This window comes from Nannospalax galili, unplaced genomic scaffold, assembly GCF_000622305.1.
Source record: "Nannospalax galili isolate Female #2095 unplaced genomic scaffold, S.galili_v1.0 scaffold1082, whole genome shotgun sequence".
Classification (NCBI taxonomy): domain Eukaryota; kingdom Metazoa; phylum Chordata; class Mammalia; order Rodentia; family Spalacidae; genus Nannospalax; species Nannospalax galili.
The window spans coordinates 1,622,364-1,629,511 of NW_008348580.1; the positions used below are offsets into that span (position 1 = coordinate 1,622,364).

Here is a 7,148-nt window from a genome sequence, read left to right on the forward strand (position 1 = left end):
TTTTTGGTCTTTTTGAGACAGGGTCTCCCTGTAGCCCCAGCTGCCCTGGAACTCACTATGTAGACCAGGCTGGCCTTGAACTCACAGAGATCTACCTGCCTCTGCCTCCCAAGTACTGGGATTAAAGGTGTGTGCCACCACGCCCAGCGATAATGGATACATTCTAAACCAGACTTTAGTGCTAACTACACAGCATCATAAACAGCTAACAGTCATTGAGTTTTATACTTAAAGAGGATGAATTTGATGATATCTAAGTCACACCAATAAAGATGTGTTAGAAGAATGTATACTCATAATAAGTAATAATTGTTTACATATAATGATATTCATGTTTAAAAATTTTGTTGATGGATAGAATTGTATAAGTCAGTTCAACTTTTCCTTGTGCCTGAGAATATTCAAAATACATATTAGAGAAAATATTTTTTGAGCTTTTGTCAGAGTATAAGGTTATAAATTATAGAAAGATGATGAGGTCACAAACCAATACCTTGTTCTACTGTTTAATATTCAGTCTAATTTTAAATAATCTTCTATTCTGAATGCTACTTAATTGATTCTTTATTCTTCCAAGGTCTTCATAATGTATAGCCATTTGTATAATTTCACAGAAGAGTTTTATGAGGAATTGAAAACTAAGCCTTTATAAGCAACGTAGCCTTCTGTGATCACATTCATTCCATAAGAAAAGCAGCTTTTATTCTTGTGATTTAGCCTTTGTGCCCCTTTTCTGGGAAAACAGCTTTCTCAGGATGTGATGACTAAGTGCTTTTCAAATCTTATTCACATATACCAACCTTTTTCCTTTAATTTCAAAAGAACATTTTAAGAACCATCTATATCTAAATCTATTATGGAAACACTCACTTTAAATACCCTTGATTGTTGACAGAATGTCATCTCAGTGTTGATCTTCACAGTTGAGATTGGTGCCAGCTATATTTATGTCTTCTTAGAGTCATAACATTCCAGACAGAAGAATAAAGGTGTTTGCCTCATTGCTTGACAAAGTCTGCAGTGTAAAAATAGATGCACTTCTAAGATATAGCCTAAAACTTGTGAGTAAATTTTATTTTCACTCATATTCATATCTAATTTATGATGATGAATTCCCTTTCTTTTTGAGGCAGGGCCTTTTATACAGCCAAGGTTGACTTAGAATTACATTGTTAAGAATTCCATTTTTTATTTTAATTTTTTTCTTTTAGAGGTTTTCATACATGAGTATTGTCTTTGAATTATTTCCATCCCTCCCAGTTTCCACCAACTCCTCCCATGTCCTCCAACTCCCTCTAAATTATTTTCTGCTTCATACACAGCGGTGCTGGTGTGTCCTGTATTTAGAGATGCCCACTTGGGATTAGATAACCTGATGAAAACTGATCCCTCTTTCAGCATCCATTGATTGCCTATAGTTTTTCCTCTTGAGGTGGACCCCATGAAATTTCCCCCATCCATCCTGTTATGGCTTTTTCCTTATGTAGATCTAGCTAGACTACCATACTCTGGAGAGTACATTGGTGCAACTTCCCTATCACATCTAGAATACATTAACTAGCAGCAGGTGTCTTGTCCCTTTGGCTCTTACATTTTTTCCACCCCCTCTTCTGCAATGTTCTCTGAGCCTTAGGTTAGAGGTTGCATTGTAGATGTGTCATTTAGAGGTGGGAACCTCACAATCACTTATTCTCTTCATTTGACCAGTTGTGGAACTTTATAATAGTGTCCATCTCTCCCAAAAGAAACTTCTTGAGTGGTGAGAGGTACACCTGTCTGCAAATCTGTGGATACATATTTAGAATGTAGTAAGAAATTGTATTGATATAGGAAAGTAACAGGTAGGTTCTTCTCTAGGGTCTATGAGCTCTCCAACCAGGTGTCCTTGTCTGTGCTTACAGCACCACTCATCTGGCAGGCTTTATTACACAGGTGTTGATTACCCCAAAGATAAAAAAAATCCATTCTTTAAATTTTTTACATGTAGGAGTGTTTCGCCTGCAGCATGTATATAAGCGAATCTGTGTGCCCAATGCCCATGAGGCCATAAGGGTTGTTGGATCCCCTGGAACTGGAGTGACTGCCATGCTGGGAACCAAACCCTGGGTTTCTGAAAGAGCAGCTAGTGCTTTTAACTGCTGAGTCATATCTCCAGTCCAAGAATTCTGGTTTTAAGAATAGATATAAGGTTACTCAGCGGAGTGGCTGAGACTGGACTACCCAGGCTGGAGTTGGGAGCTGGGAGGAGGCCTGGGCAAAGGCTGCGGGATCTGCACAGACCACACCGCTCCCGGCCACAGGTTCCCACATTGGCTATTGACTGCGCTGCCAGCTTGGGTGAATATTTGGATGAAGCCGTTAAACTAACTGCTTGCCATCATGAGCAGATGCAAGGGTGACAAAAATTTTATAGTGTAGAAACTGGAGATTTTACATTCACAGTCCTGAAACGATACCAGAATTTAAAACCTATAGGCCCAGGCACTCAAGGGATAGCATGTGCAGCTTATGATGCCACTCTTGAAAGAAATGTTGCAATCAAGAAGCTAAGCCAGCCATTTCAAAACCAAATTCATGCTAAGCGGGCCTACAGATAGCTAGTTCTTATGAAACGTGTTAATCATAAAAATATAATTGACCTTTTGAATGTTTTCATACTGCAAAAATCCCTAGAAGAATTTCAAGATGTTTACATAGCCATGGAGCTCATGGATGCAAATCTTTGCCAAGTAGTTCAGATGGAACTAGATCATGAAAGAATGTCCTATCTTCCCTATCAAATGCTTTGTGGAATCAAGCACCTTCACTCTGCTGGAATTATTCATCAGGACTTAAAACCCAGCAATACAGTAGTAAAATCAGACTGCACTTTAAAAAGTCTTGATTTTGGACTGGGTAGGACTGCAGGAACAAGCTTTATGATAATGTAGTGATTCCATACGACAGAGCACTGGAGTGATTCTATCCTTGGCATGGGCTACAAGAAGGTTGACATCTGGTCAGTTGAGTGCATCATGGGAAAAATGATCAAAGGTGGTGTTTTGCTCTCACATACAGATCACATTGATCAATGGAATAAAGTTACTGAACAGCTTGGAACACTGTCCTGAATTCATGAAGAAACTGCAGTCAACAGTAAGGACTTATGTTGAAAACAGACCTAAATATGATGGCTATAGCTTTGAGAAACTTTTACCAGATGACTCAGAACACAACAAATTCAAAGCCAATCAGGCAAGGGATTTGTTATCAAAAAATGCTAGTAATAGTTGCATCCGAAAGGATCTCAGTAGATAAAGCTCTTCAGCACCTGTACATCGGTGTCTGGTTATGGTCCTTCAGAAGCAGAAGCCCTACCACCAAAGATCCCTGACAAGCAACTGGATGAAAGAGCTAATCTACAAGGAAGTAATGGACTTGGAGGAGAGACACCAAGAATTCATCCGAAGGTAGCCCTGTCCTTTAATGGCAGCAGTGATCCTCACTGTCGTTGGTCAAAGATGTGTCTTCAGTATCCACAGATCCGACGCCTCAGATACAGATAGCAGTCTGGAAGCATCAGCTGAATCTCTAGGCTGCTGTACCTGACTACTTGGGCCTTCGGGGCAGTAGGGCTAGGGTTGGGGAGACGGGAAGTCAGTTAGTCATTGATAGAACTACTTTAAAAACAATTCAATGATATTTATTTTTGAATGATTTTTATTTTCAAAAATGTAGAATTCATTTTATACTACTTTTTTTTTTAAATCTTTTTGAGACAGGGTCTCCCTGTAGCCCCAGCTGGCTGTAGACCAGGCTGACCTTGAACTCACACAGATCCTCCTGTCTCTGCCTCCGGAGTGCTGGGATCAAAGGTGTGTGCCACCTGTGCCGCCACACCCAGCTCCTTCCATCTTTCATGCTGCTCTACCTTTACTAGCTCACAGTTCATGAACACTTGTTCTTTTTGCCCCCCCCCAAAGAATTTGACATTATTTACTTTAATTTAAAACCTAAATTGTGTTTTTAAACAGCAACAAACCTGTATTGTATTTTTGATGTAATGAACTGTATAATGTAAAACTATTTTATCATGATTTAAAATTTTGCATATTTGCTTTATCTTATGCTGCTGTTTTTTTTTCACTGAATTTGTAAGAATTTTATCAAAGCAACTATTATGTGGTGACTTGTATATATCATGAATCATTTAAGATGTTTATATTTTTTATTAGAATTTATTTCAGGTGTTTGTTCACAATGCTATCCTTCAGGGTTATGTGAGTTTCAGTGAAATAACTGCACAGGAGTAAGGGAAAATAGCCTATAGCAAGGCATATTCAGGAATAACTACTGTACATGATGAAAGTGTCAAAAGACCTCCAATATTTGCTACTTGGCAATGCTAATCTAGATAAAATAATTGGTTGACAACCCTACCTGAATTTTGGCAAAAGCCCTGTCATCTAAATGGCATAATAACTCAGACTATGTCTTTAAAGATGCTGGACAAATACTGTCACCTTCTTAATCTCCCCACCTCACCCAACGAGAAGTCATTATGAAGAAATATGGCGTATTCTGGGTATTTATGGCATGCTTAAAGCTTATGATCGTATAGTCAAGCGGATACTCCAGGCTATAGGCCTTGGCAATGGTCAGGAGTCTGGACTTTCCCTTTTGTGCAGCCTCTGGCCTCTGGACCTCTTCAGATTCCTATTGCTTGGAGGATCAATCTATTGAGCACCAGTTCATGGTATTTCTGGTCATTTGATCCTACCTGTAGCATAATCATAGTCCTCCTAGCTGTCAGGAGATTCCAAAGCAGTCTTAAATTTGCATAGGCGATGTTTAATGAGCAATATACCATTCATCTGAAAATAGTAGCACACAGGCATATGTCTGTATCATTTTTAAAGAATTGTTTCTTTACAGTGAGGAGAGCAGGTACACATGGTGGTTATTCAGTCTGCATCTTTGACTTTTTTATACTGATGTCCAATATAACATGCAGTGTGAGTAGTGGGAAAATGACAAGTCTTCACTGTTTACATCTTCTATCTGTAGAATTATTTCTCTGTAACTGAATTTTTCCCAAGTAAAATGTCATTGAGGTCTCATTTTTTTTTTCTGAAATTATATCTGTAATGGCCCGGGTACCTTTGGCCTTGTCTGGAGTAAGAGGCTTTTCATGTAACGAATTGGGAGATGCATACTTCCATAAATGGCAGGGTTCTAGGTAGGAGCCTACTGGAGCTCATGATCAACAAGAGCAAAAACAGGCGCAGCTTAGCAAATGTCTGAAAGTTTGTTTAGCATTTGATTCACATATTAAGTGCATTAATTTGTAATTACTTTCAAATAAGGTATTTTAGGTCATTGTTAATGTGCCATGTTTAAGATTAAAATACATAGCCTTTAAAAAAGGAATAGCTACAAAGTCTGGGGGTGATGCACGCTCAGGAGGCAGTGGCAGGCAGATCTCTCTGAGATGCAGGCCAGCCTGGTCTACATATTGAGTTCCAGGCCAGCCAGGGCTACAAGGAGACCCTTTCTCAAAAACAAAAGAAAACAAACAAAAAGTTATAAATCTTTTTTATTACAGTTTTATTTCTCTATTGAGACATTAAAAAATAAGGACATAAATGGAAAAATAGTACTAACTTTCCATTAGCCAATATTACCTTCTATTTTCAACATAACTTCCTTATTTCCATTCTTAACTGAATTGAATGATGCTAGCACAAAAATATTAGTAAGAATTTTTTAACTAAAATACTGTAAAGTATTATATTGTCATTATGTATTTTACATTATTAGAGACATGTCACATGTATATAGATGGACACTTTATTCTATGTATCTTTCTTGATGTGCAATTAGATTTTTCAAAGGTAATTTTGCCCTAAATGTTCTGGGGTTTTGTTGCCTTGGTAACTAACTTTATGATCTAATCCCAAAACATAGAGCAGAGGGAAGGTTAAGATACAAGGCCACACTACCAGAAACCCTACTTCTAGCATCCCCTTTCATGAGGTGCTTTGCCCACCCTATGCTTACCAACCCCCTGCCACAAATACCACATCTCTAGGAGACATTTGTCTCCTTCTATGTCCATGTCCCTTCTATCATACACTTCCTTCAAAGGTAGAACCATGTTTTATCTATCTTTGTATCTCCAGTGCCTGTGGCATTCACAAAACACAAGAAATATAGCTTTTGAATAGCAGCTACTCAGAATTCAGACTATTCCAGGTCAACATTTATTGGGCATATGCTATTCAATAAATGATCCACCTAAGCAAGAAACACAGAAATGAGTGAATACGATGAGTACAAGTAACTTGAAGTGTATTGCAATTTTAATAAGAAATAATTATTTGTAGTTAAAAAATTTTCCATGTTTTGTCTCATTTACTACTCTTGAAGTGAGGACATATGTAACATATTTAGAAAGTAAATTTTGAAAATATTTATTTGCAAGCTGGGGAGATGGCTCAGCAGGCAAATGTATTTATTTACCCTGCAATCCTGGCAGTCAACTGGTTCAATTCCTGGAACCAATGGAAAGGTGAAATGAGGAAAGTAACTCCACAAAGTTGTCCTCTGACCTTTAAAGACATATCATGCATGAACATCTCATATCCTGTGTGCACACATACACATAGAGACTTATAATAACAACAGATAAAATTAAAAATTAAAATATAAAGAGTCCATGTGTATAGCTAAAGGCCACATAACAAGAAACAATGCCAGACAGGAGATACCTTCCTTTGAGTTGTTGACCAGGGTGGCCCAAGAGACTCCCAGGCAGTAACCCAGCATGGAACTGGGAAAATGAACAGCAGACCCCAATCTTATCTAAAGGAATATTGACAACTGATTGCTGCTACATGAGGAAGTACCGATCTTCCTAAAACAAGGAACTCTAGATAGGCTGACTAAATGCAGTGAATGGACAAGCACTGGGGAACATCTGGGGGCACCAACAACACAGTGGACAGTAACAGGGATGACAGAGTATATGGGCTCCAGTGGGGCGAGGGGGGGCTATGGGAGGGTGCCATTTGGGAAGTGGGTATATAGATGAATATGATTGGGATTTTTGTATGAATTACACACAAAAATAAATAAATAAATAAATAAATAAATAAATAAATAAATAA

The 7,148-nt window shown here is 38.2% G+C and overlaps 1 pseudogene; it reads left to right on the forward strand.

The window, feature by feature from the left end:
• Positions 1 to 2,379: 2,379 nt before the first annotated feature.
• LOC103743970 lies at positions 2,380 to 3,588 on the forward strand (annotated as a pseudogene).
• The last annotated feature ends 3,560 nt before the right edge of the window (positions 3,589 to 7,148 follow it).